The sequence below is a fragment of the Lipotes vexillifer genome, unplaced genomic scaffold (assembly GCF_000442215.2).
Source record: "Lipotes vexillifer unplaced genomic scaffold, Lipotes_vexillifer_v1.1 scaffold4, whole genome shotgun sequence".
NCBI lineage: Eukaryota > Metazoa > Chordata > Mammalia > Artiodactyla > Lipotidae > Lipotes > Lipotes vexillifer.
Genome location: NW_006785876.1, coordinates 2805029 through 2821777, shown reverse-complemented (window position 1 = coordinate 2821777; position 16749 = coordinate 2805029).

Here is a 16749-nt window from a genome sequence, read left to right as displayed (position 1 = left end):
GGATCCAGTTCCCTGACCAGGGATCGAACCCGGGCCCCCTGCACTGGGAGGGCTGAGTCTTAGAACACTGAGAGGTGGTTCTAGAAAAGCTACAGCAATGTTAAGACAGGGTAATGAAAATGTAGTGCCTAGAAGGAAACAGTAGTTCTATTCTTCTCTCATCAAATCATCATTGGACTGTTGAGTTCCAAGCATTATACTTTAAGGGGGGGTGGGGTGGGACACAGACCAACTAGAGTACCTTCCGGAGGGAGGGCAGCCAGGAGAGTAAGGGAGTGAGAGTCCACGTCATCGGAGGCAGGACGGACAGATTCAGGGCTATTTATCCTGGAGGCTAGAGGAAACAGAGCAGGTATTAAGTTCTCTTCAAATGCCATGTGCAAAGGGGCTGCCTTTTGGAACAGGGAATTGAAATGTCCTGTATCATCGAAAGAGATACAACCAAGACTGATGGAAGAAATTTACAAAGAGATAGATTTCTGCCAAATAGATTAAGAAATTTTAAGCACCTGGAGCATTGGAAGACGGTTTGGTTCCTTCGAGGAGTGAGGGCTGCTCTGTCGGGGGGAGTATTTATGCAGTGGCTGGGTGGTAAGGCATAATGTTCAGGGGGCCTGGGGATCAAATGGTGATTAGGTCTGGATTAAAGGACCCTTAAGGTCTTTTCTAAGCTGAAATTTCCCAAGTCCACGACTTCGAGTCAGATAGATATAAATGGGAGACCGAAGTCTCAAAGCATCTTTGAGTCTTGTTAAATGAAAGTTACTCTTTGATAGGCAGGACAACCTCTGGCTGATAGTGTTTCACTGCCCACTGCCCCACCCAAGTCCTGACACTGTCTTAAGCAACTCCATAGCGCTATAGATATCAGACAATACAGACAATATGCTGTCTGTGCTTCCCACCTCCACTCTCTTGGGTAGCTACTCATGTGGCCAGACCCTAGACCAGTGGTTCTCAGGCTTTAATGTGCACTAGAGCAATCTGGATATAGCTTGATAAAAGCACAAATTCCTGGGCTGTGGGAGTGGAGCACAGGATCTAGGCTTAAGCCATCCAGTGCACTGCATTCCCATGGCCCTCATGATGGGTCCAGGGATCGGCATGTGAGGAAATCAGAGCTGATAAGATCCCATGAGACACTTTAGGGTAGGTGGTGATACTCTCTTCCTTTGGCTTGGACATCATTAGGTCTGAGGCTGCCACCATGGCCATCTTGTCACCAGGAAGAGAGCAGAAGCAAAGCCAGGATGTGGGAAGATGGAGTTGAGATTGGGGAGAACTGATTCTAATGACACAGTTGGAGCTCTGAATCCAAATATCCCTGAAGCCAGACTATCCCTGGGTTTTGTGGTTATCTGAGAGAAGTAATTCTGTCTTCTGTTTAAGACATTTGAATTGGGTTTTCTGCCACCTGTAAGTTCTTAAGTGATACAGACTCAAACACCGTTCTTTGTGCACAGATTTGATTGGGTTGGGCTGGCGGGAGGAGCGTGCTTAGTTGTCAACCCCGTGTCTTTGCGAAGCTGCAGGCTGCTGTGCTGACCCCAGTGGGTTAGCCTCTGTTATGGATTGAGGATCCATTGGGCGCCAAGCATTCTGCCAGGTGCCATAAGTGATAAACAGAAATAGAAGACTCGATCCTTCCCCTCAAAGAGTTTATGCTCTACTGGGTACAAGACAAACGTGAGGCAGCTGTCAGGAGTGATGCGGGGTTAGGATCTTGGCGGGAGTCACTGCGGACTGGGTTGGTCAAGGAAAACTTCATGGACAAAAGGGCTTGTGTCATGCACTTAAAGAGTGTGTGAGTGAGAAAGGAAGGAGGCTTTATTAAAAGCTGGAAGACCATCTCCAAGCACCTTATGTAAACTATGAGCAGTATATGGACCATAGAATAGAAACAAAGCGTTAAATACAATTCCATATAATAATATCACATAGTATGCTTTGGATGATATAATTATACAAGCACATGTATCCGGGAAGTAAGATTAAATAACCTAAGGGCCTAGGAAATAGAGACATTTTGGGTTACTAATATACTAACCCTTTGTGGCTGACAGTGGCTTAAAATGTTTAATTGGATAAATCACATGTTTCGAAAGTTGCCAGGCTGTGTGTGTTTCTGCAGCTTTGCAGGTTAATTGCTCTGTTAATTCTGGAACAGGGTTTGCCTCCTCTAAAACTGATGGTAGATTTAATCTTCATAGCCTCTCCCTATCTTTCCTAGGAAAGTTGGGGTAGAGTCAACCCTGAACCATACTGTGTGCTCATTCCTGTTTTTAGAATGGGGTTTACAAAAGTCCTATCCAATGGGCTTGCTCTCCTTCCTCCTAAACTGGGAGGATCTCACTTCCTACCAGCACTGAGAACCCTGGGACAGTACCCAAAGTCCTTTCCAGCCCTTCATCAGGTGACTTGGAATCTTAGTGCTTGCTAGTTCCATACTCATTCCCTGTATAATACCAACAGACTCTTGTTTTGTTTTACTTGTTTCTGCTCTGTCTATACAGCTAATTCCTTGGAGAAAAGGGCCATATTTTTTTGCCACACTAATGTCCATCACCCTCTCCCACTCTGGAACCTCACCCAGCGCTTTGTGCATAGTTGGCACCCAATATGGAGTTTGCTGGGAGTTCCCTGGTTGCCTAGTGGTTAGGATTCTGGACTTTCACTGCCGTGGCCCGGGGTTCAGTCCCTGGTCGGGGAACTGAGATGTCACAAGCCACGCAGCCAAAAAAAAAAAAAAAAAAAAAAAAATTTGCAAAAGCAGAGGATGTGTACATTTAATTCTGCCATTAGCGTTTGGAAATTCATCTTACTCCCGACTGATGAGAATTACACCAGGAGTCGGGATCATAGTGGAACAGGTCTTTACCCTCCCCCCGTGTTACCTTTCCATCTGCAGGTGTGCACCTGAGAGCTCCCTCTTCCATCACTGAGCCCCAGGCTTGAGTTTCATCTGTCACTGCTCCTTGAATGTGCCCCAGCAAGTCCCTTTTCCCTGGGTCATCATCTTGCTCCTCAGAGTGGAGTTCCTCCACGACCATGTCATTAGGCTACAAGACCCCATCGCCATCAACGATGAGCTAAGGAGGGGCACAGGGTTGCCAGGGATAGACATCCACATCTCATCTCCGAAAATAAATGCAAATCCATTAAAAGGGTGTCTTATGGTGGTTCTCCCTGGCAAATGACCATCCCTACAACAGCCTATCTCTGATGCCAGAATTTTCATCTTTTGGAATTAAAGCACTGTTTCTTGTTAAACTAAATGCTCTTTCCACCCATCACATTAAACTATGATCACATATTATTATCTTAGTGTGAGCTTCTATGGGCTTTCAAGTGTGCAGATGACAAGAGGAGGGAGGGGGTGCCGAGGAAGGGAGAGGCCTAATCAGGACACGCTGATGGAGTGGAACGGTCCAAAGAATCAGGGTGCCTGGAGGTCACGGGCAGGAGGAATGTGAAGGAACAGTCTTCAGGTCAGCCTTGAGTTTGCAGTGAGGGGAATAACAGAGCCATGGAAACTGGATCAACAAACCTCTTTCCTACCTTCGTTTACTTACTCAACACACATTCACCAAGTGGGTAAGAGCACGGATCATTTTACAGCCGAACTGTGGCACTTTTTAGGGTGAAAGAGGTCACTGTTAATATCTATACTGGGATACTGGGCAAACCTAGATGTACAGCCACCTTAGTGACACCTGCGAGACTTCATGCAGGACAGACATAATTACCTGCCACACAGAGACACCTGTAAATGAGATGGGAAACAATGACATGGTGATAAGACCAATACGAAAAGAGAATATCTTTTTTACGTACCAGGCAACTCTGCTAAGTGACTCATTTAATCCTTCCTATGGTTACCGATCTTATACCCATTACACAGATGTGGAAACTTGCCAACACCCCATGGCTGGGCAGAAATGGAGCCAGAATCCCAAGGCCGGCAAGCTGGCTCCTAAGCCAGGCTCTTCTGCACCAAGAGAAGAAAAGACACAGCACAGAGTGGGGTTCCAAGGAGGGAGGCAAACTTCCATCTGGGGAAACCAGCTTGGGTATCCTGGCAAAGGAAGCATTTAGTCTGTTCTGTGAAGGAGCTGAAAGAAGAAGAAAAGGTGGAAAAAATGGTGGAATTAGAGGCATAGAAGCAGAAAAAGAACCGGGCATGTTTGTAAACAGAAAGAATTAGGTTTTGGCCAGGTCGTTTTGGAATTAATAATAGTTAACAATTGTTGAGGGCTTTCTAAGGATTGTGTCTTCTGATCACCATAGCAACCTGTGACGATGCAACTATTTTTATTCTCATTTTACAGATGAGGAGACTGAGGCCGAGAGAGGTTAAATAATTAGCTGCAGGTCCATCAGCTGCTAAGAAGTGCATTCTGGCAGTCTGACTCTGGAGGGTACACTCTCAATCCTTGTACTACACCACCTTCTCGTGGGGTGGGTGACACGCCTGAAAGGGAGATTCTAACTAGGCAGAGAGGACTTAATTTATCATGGACATGGCGTAAGGAAGTACAGCAGGAAAGGGTGAAGGGCCATGCTTTTGACACTCTGTGCCGGGCAAGAAGAATCAGGGAAGCTCATTTTCATGGAGCGGTGTTGGTTTTTAATTTGTTGGGGGAGGGAGTATTGGTCGTGGGTGTCCTGCTTCGAATCTAACCCATGAACTCTAGCAATTTCTCATGAAGCCTAGTGTATGGCTTCAGTTTCCCTTTAGATAAACCAATGAGATTCTCTGAGCAAGGGATTCAGGACACTAGAATATTAAGTAACTTAGTTGGCTCTGTCAAGAGGATCAGGAAGTGAGATGAATGTACATCATTATGGTCTTTAAAGTGGCTGGGCATTGGCTGTCACCCACTTCTATTGAAAATTCCAGTTCCCTCAAAGTTCTTTGAAGAGAAGCTGGAAAAGGGAAAGGGGACAATGTCCTTGATGTCTTTTGAATCAGTTGGGAAGGACTTCCTTCTTGAGGCTGCAAAGTAACGTTCTCCAGCCAGGCTGAGAAGGTCAAGGGTCAGTTCACAGACAAGTCAGGAATGAAGAGGCTCACTGCCAGCCTCCTCTCATGGGAGTGTGTCCCTGTTTCAGCAAATGCCAGCTCCCTTGAGGCTGGTACTGCTTCCAAAAACCTGGCTGAGTCTTCCTATGCCTGGAGGGTAGACCATGTTGGCAAAACCTGGATGGGTCTTCCCATGCCTGGAGGGTAGACCATGTTGGCAAAACCTGGATGGGTCTTCCTATGCCCGGAGGGCTAGACTATGTTGGCTTGACTTTTGCTGCCACTTGCCTTGGGCACCATGCCTATGGGACTGGATCGTGCTCACCTGGCCCCATGATCAGGGTTCCCAGAAGGCTTAGCAACATCTCAGCTCTAATAGCACTTGATTCTAAGCTATTATATATTTTTATGTAGAAATCAATTCTTGGATTAAAAATACTACCTGTTCACTAACATTTGTGATATAGCTGTGAGCTAGAGTTAAGGAAACACAAATACCCATCTAAGTGCAACTGATAGTTTTCCACCATTCCAGACATTATCAATTACTGCTCAGTTGTTCTCTGGTTTTCCATTCTGCTTTAAAAGAAACTTTATCCACTTATTTATTCAACAATTAGTTAATAAATGCCTCCTGTGTAGGGGCTAAGCTTGCTGGTGGAGTTGATGTTGCAAAGACAGAAACCGTCCTGCCCTCCTGGAGCTTGTAGTCAGAGGGGGAGTGAGGGACAATGACACAGGCAACAAATAAAAATCGCGAGAAAGTCGATGAGGACAAGTGAGGTGTTTAAGGCATCCAAATCTTCCAGCTTGCGGGCACGGTCTGAGTAAATACGTTCACCTACATTTTTGCTCTATAAAACTTCAGGCTTTATACCATTGTATCTGCGAGGCCATTTCTAGTGCAATTGTAACTCTCAGCGGTTGCAGCAAATCTTCTCACTGGGTTGACTTATTTACCCCGAATGTATGATAAATTCCAGCCTGATTCCTGGAGCATTTCAAGAGATGTTTTGTGATGAAGCCAGAGACAACAAGCTAAAGAACCCTTTTTACTAACCCTGCTGCTGAAACAGCTGTGAGTGGCCGAAACGAGCCCACCAACTGCTGACACCCCCTCTCACAGGGGCACCAGAGGCGGTGCCCTCAGTTAAGGCGGGCTTGTCCGCCTGTAGCTTCCCTAGCAGTTGGACTTAATTAGGGAGGGATAAAGGTTTTCTTCCCCTTGATGTTGGAAGGATGACACTTGAGGTAGTGTGTGGCATTTCTCTCCCCACTCAGGAACGTCAGGGTCCCAGGTCACGGTTCCATCGCTGCCCTCCCATCCCAGGTTCTGAGCCAATCCAAGAGAGCTCAAGGGCAGGGTTAGTTAGACTCCGGCTAATTCAAAATTGTATAATTTCCAACTTCTCTACCATAAGTCTTGTTGGCTTCCACGATATGGGCTCTAAATAAAGACTCCACAGGAAAGAAGGCAGCAAGTTACGAATTCACCACCACTTTGAACTGGGACATGAGATATTAGAATCATGGCTTTTCCTTATCCTTTTCAGCTGCCATTGCTCTTTTGTAGAAATGGAGAAATGGAAGGAGGTACCCTGTGTGTCACTGAATCTGACTGGTCTACCAAATTCTGTCAGCCTGGTCCAGAGGTGGCTTCTAGGAACCACCGTTTCCCCTCCTGCATCCTGCAGGTGAATGGTTCACGTACTTGATCAGAATCTCCGAGTTCCTACCCCACACCAGGCACTGTCCCTGGTGGTCAAGATGCAGAGAGGAAAAGGGCCCCGTCTCTGCTCTCAGGCTGCTCACAGTGTAGCAAAGACTACACGGATGTGTTTTAGAGTCTCTCTGTGGGTGCTGAAGCGTGGAGATTGGGATGGGGAAGGTGGAGCAGGTACAGCCTTCCTCCACTGCAGAGGAAGGTCTAGTGGAAGCCTCTCAGCGTTTCTGCAGGTGAAAACTGAGGATGAACTACGGCATCGGGTGAGTGCAGAACACTATGGAAGACTGGTGAGTTGGCCACATGCTCTGCTGCTAGGTGAGCACAGGCACCAAGAGGCACCATCCTGTGGGTCAGGCACACCCAGGGTGGGAGTTAACCAGATGCAGACCAAACCGCTCCAGGGTCTGTGTGGTCAGGCTTCCGGCCAATGGTGGAAATGTCACCAGGAGGCCCTGGGAATGGGTGCTGGGGACCCAGGTGAGGAGCTTGCAGGAGGCTGGGCAGATTCTGGAGGGCACCTTCACGTGGAAGTTTGCTGTCTGGGTGATACGGCTTCCTCTGAGCTTCAGATAAGAACCCAGCCTCGCCAGCACCTTGATTTTGTCTCTGTGAGACCCTAAGCAGAGAACCCAGCCAAGTCGTCAGAATTTTGACCTACAGAAACTGTGAGATAATGAATGGCTGCTGTTTTAAGCCTCTACATTTGTGGTCATTTGCAGCATAGAAAATGAACACAGGGGGTCAGAACGGCACAGAAGCAGGAAAGCTGTCTGGCATGTGCGCTTCTGACACAGGACAACATACCCCTTGGATTTCTCCCTTGTTTCCACTATAAGGACAGAGGCTGTGGCCAAAGCAGAAGGTGGCAAGGAATGACTCAGCCTCACCTGTGCTGAGATCACGGCTGCAAGCTCCTGGCACGTGGCGAGGGGGGCCTGACGGGCAGGAAGGTTTTGTTTCCAGAGTGGTTTGTGACTGCGAGTTTCCAAAGAGAGGGAAGGCTGGGCCCCCGTGTGGGTCTGTGAGGCGTCAGCGGTCTCCCCCTTATCAGAGTTCTCCGCCTCAGCTGAACTCCGATCTGATGTCTGCAGGTAATCTGGTCCCTACAATGGAAGTCTTCAGGTCTTAACAAGATGTCCAAGGCCAGTTGTGGCTCCACGTTATCTCCGCCCCAATACGAGGTATACTCCGGGGATTATGTCAACTTTTAAGATGTATCGCTCTGGATTAAGCTCAGGCATTATCAGTCTTTAAGAGTTCACTGTTAAACACACGGAGCTAATTTTCTGTTATTATCGCCTACAAAGGAAGTGGCTTATCAGCTTCTCAGTTCCTTTCCAGCTCCAGAATGGGAAACGAAGAAGAAAGTTTTAAGAGGAGACTGTGGAGACGTGAGCACAGAAGCCCAGGACTGGAGGGGCCTGGAAGGTCGTATGGTTCAGCCTTCCATTTGTGGCCAGCCTCTGAGTGGGGTGGTAGTTCCAAGCTCTCCTGGAATGAGTCCAGAGACCGTAGATTCACTGCCTATCAATAGAAGCAACCCATCCTGGAGACTCAAATGGACATGTCCTCCTGATGAGGAGTTGATATCTTTCCCTGTAGCTTCTATACTTGGGACAATACTACCCCTTGGGACCTCACAGACTCTCGTCCTTCACATTCATTCACTCAGCACACTTTTACTGAATGCCTGTTGTCGGCTGGGTAAGGAGCAGACTCAGGCACAGCACCAGCAGCAAAGATGGAGCCCCAGTGCTTGAGGAGGGCATTCAGCTCCTCTCCAAATCCCCCTTCTCTGATGGGACAACCCTGAGCCCCTCATTTTGGGGGAGTCCCTTCGAAGAGGGACTCATCATGGTTGTTCTTTTCCAGACCCGCCCAGTCAGAAGCTCTCCCTTCCTCTTTCTACCCCCGGGGCTCCTAGAACACTGAAAGCCATCCTCCAAGGGGCTCTGCCCAGCACAGAGCAGAGTGGGCTTATGCTAGATGCCCTGCTGGCGTCCACCCAGCCAAGACCATAGGAACACCACAGGCAGCCACGAAATCCTTGCTGTATCTTAGTTTCCTCCTCTATAAAATGGGAATAATAACTGTTCCTACCTCATAAGGATGCTTTAAGATAGAATGAGTTAACCCATGTAAAGTGCACAGCACAGCGCCTGGCACACAGTAAATGCTCCGTCAATGCCATCATCGGCATCCCCAACCCCATCCATCCCCATCATCATCCTACTAGCCATGCCTTTGGAGCCGACGGAAGATGAAACCCTTCTATTTTCCCTTGGTGTCTACTTTCTTCTTCCCTGGCTCCCATCTGGTCTGTTGGGATAATAGAAACAGCTACCCTTTATTGAGCACTGTGCATGTGTTACCCATCATCCTCTTGCATCTGTACAGAAGCCTTGGGAGGTAGGTATTATTATCTCCATTTTACAGACTAGACAACTGGGTCTTTGAGAGATATGAGTGGCCCAGGGCTACGGGGCTGCTGAATACCAGAGCCCAGGATGCAAACCGAGATCTAAATGTTTCTTCACTCTTTACTATCTGCTGGAGGCCAGAGTCAGTGCCTATCACCAAGGCATGTTCCCTGTCACCAGTTTAAGTCACCCACAAACAGTGGGCTCGGTGGATGCCTTTCATCCTCATCCAGGTTGCTGCCTAAAGTTTTGAAGTCCCCCGGGCCTCCAGATCCAACCTGGTAAGGACAAGTCTGACCAGGCTGGGTAGAGAGAGCTTGGGGAGTGGGGATCGTTGAGTGACAGAAGCCACAGAGGAGGGGAGGAGAGGGACTGGGAGGGACTGGGAGGGACTGGGAGGGACTGGGAGGGACTCTGAAGCCAGACTTTCTGGCATCAGGACCACCACCCACTGGCTCTGTGACCTCTGGGTCTCAGTTGCTTTCGCTGTAAAATGGAGAATCAAATAATGGAACCTACTTTATTGGCTGGTTGTGAAGATTGAGAAATATTAAAAAGTTTTTGCTGCCTAACTCAATCTATGCTAGCCATTACTACTGCTGCTGCTACTATGGTTTCCCAAGCAGGGTCAGTGACTGCTTTTCCTTCATCAAAGGCAGAGCTAAGGCACAGACTGGCAGGCAAGGGAGAGCGGGGGCTGGAAGCAGAACCACCCCCCACTTGCCTTCTCCTTACCTGCTCTCACCCACTCAGAGTCAGGCCCCAGCTCCCATCCCTGCTTCTCCAAGCCCTGGTCAGGCACGCGCACCTCAGAAATGCCACATGCGTTGCCAAGAAACCACCTTCCCCGTCTATTTTAAAACCTTGTCAAGCTTTCTGTTTAATGTTTTAAAAGGCTGTGTTCTAAAGAGGGACGTGCTTAAGTAACTTATGGCACACCAACCTGATGGGATATTAAGCAGCCTTTAAAGTGATAATTATGAGGATTGTGGAGCAAGATGGAAAATGCTTATAGATTAATATGAAATATGGAAAAACAGGATAAAAAAGTGGATCACACAGTGATCGCAACTGATCAAAACTACACCCCTATGAACAGACACAGGAAAATAGTAGCATCCCTTGTCCTTCTTTTATTGCTGTTTTCTCTTCCTTTCTCCTTCCCTCCCTCCCTCACTCCTTCCTTCCTTTCTTCCTCACCTTTCCCTTCCTTTCATTCAACAGCAGTTTACTGAGCTCCTACACTGTGCAGACACCATGCTCATTACCCAATTTAGAGAGGTGAAGAGACAGTTTCTGCCCTCGAGAAGTCTAACCAGAGAGATGAACCTGCAAACAAATAATCTCGACAGGTCAGAATATAAATTATTCAATGTGACAAGGAAAGTAATTAACTCTGCTGAGGGGAATCAACAAAGCTTCCCTAATGGGTGACCCACTGGTTGAATTGGAAAGCGTTCAGTTGGAGGGGAAGAGGGTTCCAGGCGGAGGGACCAGCATGTGCAAAGGCGAGGAGATGTGGGAGAATGGGGTTCACGCCTCTTTGGACCTGTGGTCCGCTGGCTCCTGGGCTCTGTGTCCAACAGGGAAGTGAAGGGATTGTACTTCCCCCTGACATTACGCTCATGGGTCAGGGGTGCCTCAACCCCGTAACTGTACTTAGGATCCCATCATAACCCTGGCATTCAGGAATTTATCAAAACCATGTGAATGCACCTGATAGTTTCATAAGCTCTGTGGATGTGAGCATGAGCTCCTAGACCCTCTGTTCATCCCCATCACCCAGGAAGCTAGTTGGAAATAGAAGTTTGCCTCCGTTCAGAGTGTTTGGGTGCTACAGATCAGGTTCATCAGCCTCATTTCAGGAGCGAGGAAATTGTAGCCCAGGGAGAAGTCAGTGATTTATCAGTCACCTAGCAATTGACTGGCTTGAATTCGGTTCTTCTGGCTCCATAGCCAGTGCTCTCTATCTCACCCATGTTGCCCTTCCTGCGGAGAACAGCCTAACCTTTTCCCTCCCGTGAACCAGCCCTTCCCTGCTTGCTCTATTCTTACCTCTCCTCAACTTCAAGGTCATGCAGCCCTTTCCCAACACTGTAAGGTGTTGTAGACAAGCCCTCCTCCTTACTCACAACCTTCATGCTTCCACCCTCCCCAACTTCCCCTTTGTAGGCAGTCCAATGCCTGATCCCTTCCATCTGCTCTGGGGAGCCACTTCTGGGTCTCAAGGTCACGTGTCTTGTCCCTCCTCTGCCTCCAGCTCCCTGCTCCCTTGAGAAACCAGATCTAAGTAAGGCATTCGGGCTAGAGCAAGGAAAAGTGGCAAACTGGGAAAAGCCTCCAGGGCTCCCATCCTCCTTCCGTGAACCAGCTCAGAAGTTACCAAGAGAAGATCTTCCTGAATCTGCATCTCAACCTCTTCATCTGGCGATGGTGGGGCACTCCCTAGTGTTTGAACGCAAAGGACCTCGAGTCTCACTGGGACTGGAAGTCACGTGACTACATTTCCGAGAGTCTGCACGTGGAGTGGTGAGGCCCAGCTTCTGCAGATGACCCTGCCATCTTCAGTGTCGACCCCCATGCTTGGGGGGGGCGGTCACACAGCAGGGACCTGGGGGCATGATGTGGGCCAGCCCTCAAATGTCCTGGTGGAAACTGGGCTGTGAAGCAAATGAACCAACTTGGACCACAAAGAGTCTTTGGGCTGTTTGCCACTTGTTTTTCTGTTTTTCCACCTAGAAACGTGTTCCCTTGCTTTGGCATTTATGTGGTGTCAGAACGCTATTATCTTGTCAACATTTTTCTACAGCACCAACATTATCTCTTAATTACACAATTACCGTGTTATGTACTCTAGACCTAATAATAAAATAGTTGAAGTGTTCAAGCGCAGATTGGATTTTGAAAAATATAATTTGAGTCAAACCAGCTTGTAAAAACCACTAAGTGTCACAGTCAAAAGAGACCTTGTGATGTTCTGTTTATTCCCCCATTGAAAGGAGGGAGAGACCAAGTTCCAGAGAGGACATGGGGCCTGCTGTTGGCCACACGCGGAGTTATTAGAGTGAGTTTGCAGACAGAAGAGTCCACGAGAGACCCTAGATCACAAAGCAACTGAGCAGAGTTGGTGGCTGCAGCTGAATCCTGGTAATTCCTGGGCCACCTCATTCTTTCCATTTTCAAGAGTAGGTTACGCAACTTTTCCAGGTCAGCCGGTCAACATCGAGTTTGGAAGCCAATTCCTAAAGGACAGGCTTCCTCTGAGGACCAGGTCCTGCTTCTCACAGATGTTCAATGATTGAAGGAAGGAACACGGTAAAGTCCCAGGGGGCTCCATCTCCCTCTGTGTCAAGGAATTGTATCTCCAGGAAGCTCCTATTAAGAGGCTAATCGCCAGTTGCAAAGGCAAGGCATGAAACCAATTGTGCCATTGGCAACAATTAGTCTATTAGGGAGTTAAGCCTGAGGGATATCACATGGGACAAGTGAGGGCGGTTGAGGGAGGAGGAGAAAGAAGATGCACAGGGTGAGGTGCCCTGGGGAAGGCAGGATGAGTTGGAGGGTAGCTGAAGATATTTTGGGGCTGGGAACTGCAGCAGAATAGTCCCCAAAGGGACAGGATTTACCCTTTGATGAAATTCACATTTCATCTCATCACTTCCCATTACTTGTGTCCCAAGACTAAACCAGGCATGGCAGACACTTGGCATAATTCCCCTGCCGTGACACTGGAGGGCCTTGCAGATCCCTTTCTTTCCTCTGAGCTTGGAAGCAGCCCCAGAATTCTCCTGAAAGGAAATCTCTGCGGTCTCTATCTTATTTACCATTGGTCTTGAGCTGAACTGTGTTTCCCCCCAAAAATATGTTGAAGTCCTAACCTCCAGTATCTGTGAATGTGACTTTATTTGGAAATAGAATCTCTGCAAATGTAGTTAAGATGAGGTCACATCGGATTAAGGTGGGCCCTAAATGACTGGTGTCCTTATAAGAAGAGGGAAATGTTGACATATGAGAGGTTTGCCATGTGATGACAAGGGCAGAGTTTGGAGTGTCTACAATCTCAGGAACACTAAGGGCTGCCAGCACCCACCAGAAATTGAAAGGAGCAAGGATGCATCCTCCCCTAAGTCTTCAGAGAGAGCGTGGCCCTGCCAACACCTTGAATTCAGGCTTCTGGGCTCCAGAACTATGAGAGAATTCACTTTTACTGTTTTAAGCCAACCAGTTTGTGGCACTTTACTATAGCAGCTCTAGGAAACAAATATACCACCTCTGGAAATCGTCTCATTCTGTCTGGGAGTTTTATTTGGCCTTCTCTCCCACTAAATGCCTCCCTGTTTTCCATCCTTGGGCCACTTCTTTTCTGTCCCCCTTTTCTAACACTCATTCGTGTCATCTCCCTGTCCCCAGCTGTCGTCTTCTTAGACTATACCTAAGACCCTCTTGCCCACCCAGGTCCAGCATAGATGGGTCTCTTCCATCACGTCTTCCACAAGTCTTTCTGAAATGTATCTGTCTTTCATCTGGACTGCTGGGGCACAACAGCTTGAATCTCTATTTAGCTCCCATTTCAGAGGGGGATCCCAAGAAGCGGAAGGTGGGAAAATGCAGAAAAAGACTGCTCTGGTGTCAGAGTTCTGCCTGGGAGGTGATGTTGGGGAATGTCATTCCTTCAAAGCAGGGAGCTGTTTCTTCAGACCCAGGCCCTGAAGCATCATAACAGTATTTTAAGAGCAGAGGTGGCCTGTCTTCTTTCCCTCAGTTCAAGGTATTTCGGAGTGAACCTATAATCAAGCACGGCTGGGTCTACCTCTGAGCCCAGTATTTCCGTTTGGCATTTTGCAGGTGGATTTGGTCAGAAGGATAGTCTGCTCTCCGGTTAGGAACCACAGACTCGATGCTTGCCGACATCAGGGTTCAGCCCGCGAAGATTTTCTCTGTGCGTCCTCACACCCAGGGGTGTGGAGAGGCTCAGGGAGATCACACACAGAGACACACATACACACACACACGTATTGTTGGCTCATCCTGCATCAGATCAGACTGTTCTGTGTTGTATCATCCAAGTGTATGGTGTACTGTGACTTTTCTCAAGCCCTTTACTGCACAAGGCATTCTCTGCCTGGAATGTCGTTCTCCATCAAGCATAATCCTATGCCTCCCTCAAATCTCAGATCAAGTGATTTCTTCTCTATCAAACTTTCCTGGGGCTCCTCAGACTGAACCGGCCACCTCTCTTCTGTGCCCCAAGGTGCTGGATGCCCACCTCTCTTCTGTGCCCCAGGGTGCTGGATGCCCACCTCTCTTTTGCATCCATCGCGCTGCTGTGCTGGGTGTTCACAGCCTCAGGGACTGCACCGCGGCCCTTCCGCAGAACCGGCACAAGGCGCAGGGTGGAGGGTAGATCAACTTGTTGAATAAATGAATAAATGAATGCATGCATGTGTTACACCTTTCACTCCTCTGCTCAAAACTCTGCAATGATTCCCTACCCCACTCAGAGGAAAACCCAAGGTCTTTAGAGGCCCGTGGGCCTCATCACGCTTTGCCCCATCGGCCCCTAAAGCCGCCTCTTCCTCTCTCGCTGCCATTCTCTCCGGTCCAGCCACACTGGCTTCCTCACCCTTTACCATCTTTCTTCCATCCACAATAATAAAATACATTGTTTTGCACATTTTTATGAATGTCTTATAAGTAAAGTCATACCATACAAATTCTTCTGCTATTCTCTTGATCAACTTCATATTCCTAAGATTCATCCATAATATACGTAGCTATAATTCATTCATTTTCACTCTTGTATAGTATTCGAGGGTATAGTTACACCATATTTTTAAGGGTAGTGTCTTGCTGTTGCTTCAGTTGGTTGGTTTTATTTCCTGTTCAAACAGGGCCACCATGAACATTTTGTCCAGGTCTCCTGGGGCACATATACCTGCAGGAGGGCCATAGGTGTGCACGTCATCCACATGCCTTTTCACGCTCAGTGCCTTTCTATATGCTCTTCCCTGAGCTTGGCCTTTCCTCCTCGCAGTCCTTCTCTTGTCTGCTAAACTTAAGGCCAACTCCTACCACATTTTCTTTGCGAATCTTCCTCCCCAAGTTTCCATGTTATTGCTTTGTCTGTGCTGCCACTGAAATGCTGCTTTGTGCTGGTCTCAGCCTATCAAGGATCCACGTTGTGGTTGGACGGGTCCTTCTGGTTCTTATTATGATTGCAAGATACCCTTCAGCAATAACCACCAGGAAACTTTGAAAAAGTAAGGGTTTATTACTTATAGGACCTGGAAATTGCACAGCACACCTGGGGCCACACAGTGAGGTCGCAAGAAGTGGGGGCAGAGAGCACACACATGGGGCCTGAGGTCCGGCATATATTGTGGTTGAGGGTTGGGGGCTAGGGCTTTGCAGGCTCACTCTTTACTGGTGAATTTAAAACCTAAGAGCAGAATTTAAAGCATGGGAAGAGGAAAAACAAGTGGCCCAAATGGTCAGTTATCAAAATCAACCAAGATCTAGAAAACAAACAAATATCTCAGTGCGGGGAGGTGGCCTGGCTCTTTTTCTAGTTGTGATGCTGCATCTCTAGTTGTGTGTTTATTTGAGATCATCATCTTTGAAGTGGATGCCTCTTTGAAGGCAATCAAAACTTAAGTCAGACACTTGCATGATAGAAAAGAAAAAAAAGCTAACTTTTATACTGCAAATAGCTCTCACTCTATACATTAATTATAGTGATGCCTGTCTTAACCATCTCTGCTGGACTAAAGTAGACTTTGCTCCCCTCTGTGACACACACTAATCAGTGCCTGAGGCCCCCTGAGCCCATCTGCCTGCGAGGCTACCCTCTAGTTCCGCCTATTGATTTACACACTTACCGGGAGCTGGTTGTGTTTGCTCCCAAACCCACTTAGGCTAATTCTATTTGTTACAGTAGTTATAGGAATTAATCAAGTGTGACACGAACCAATGAAATACATGTGTGAGAAGAGGGAGAGTCTATGTTGAAAGCTTCAGAAAGATATGAGGAAGCTGATGTTTGAAGGGGTTTGAATGAACTGATGTTAATGAAAGGCTGTTATCTGGTCACATCTGTGTCCACCCAAGACTGAACTCGAGGGCAGAGGCCCCATCTTTGTGCCTTGAGTTCCAGCCCAAGGCCTGAGACAGAGTAGGAGTCAATGAATGTAGTTTGATCAAAAAAAAAAAAAGAAGAAATAAATGTTGAGGTTTTAAAAGGGAAAACAAGGGTCCCTACAGGTGAGTCATGAAAACAAACTGCTGGAAAATTAGGTGTGGGTGAAACAACTATAGATTAGAAAAAGACCTGTAAAAATCTGGAAGGATTCTGCACTTGGATTGCTTTAACAAGGGTCCTTAAATTCTTGGTCCAATTGAAAGAAAAAGAAACTGGCAAAATCTTAGTCTCTATGTGATGGATGTTGTTTATACATGAAAGATGATGTGGAACTTCAGCCAGCAGACCCATGCTCTGAGAAAAGGGCTTGGCTTCCGCTTTGAATAAGAGGATAATTAGTACATTTGTACGTTTTAAGATAAAAAAGGAAGTGTGTTGGTTG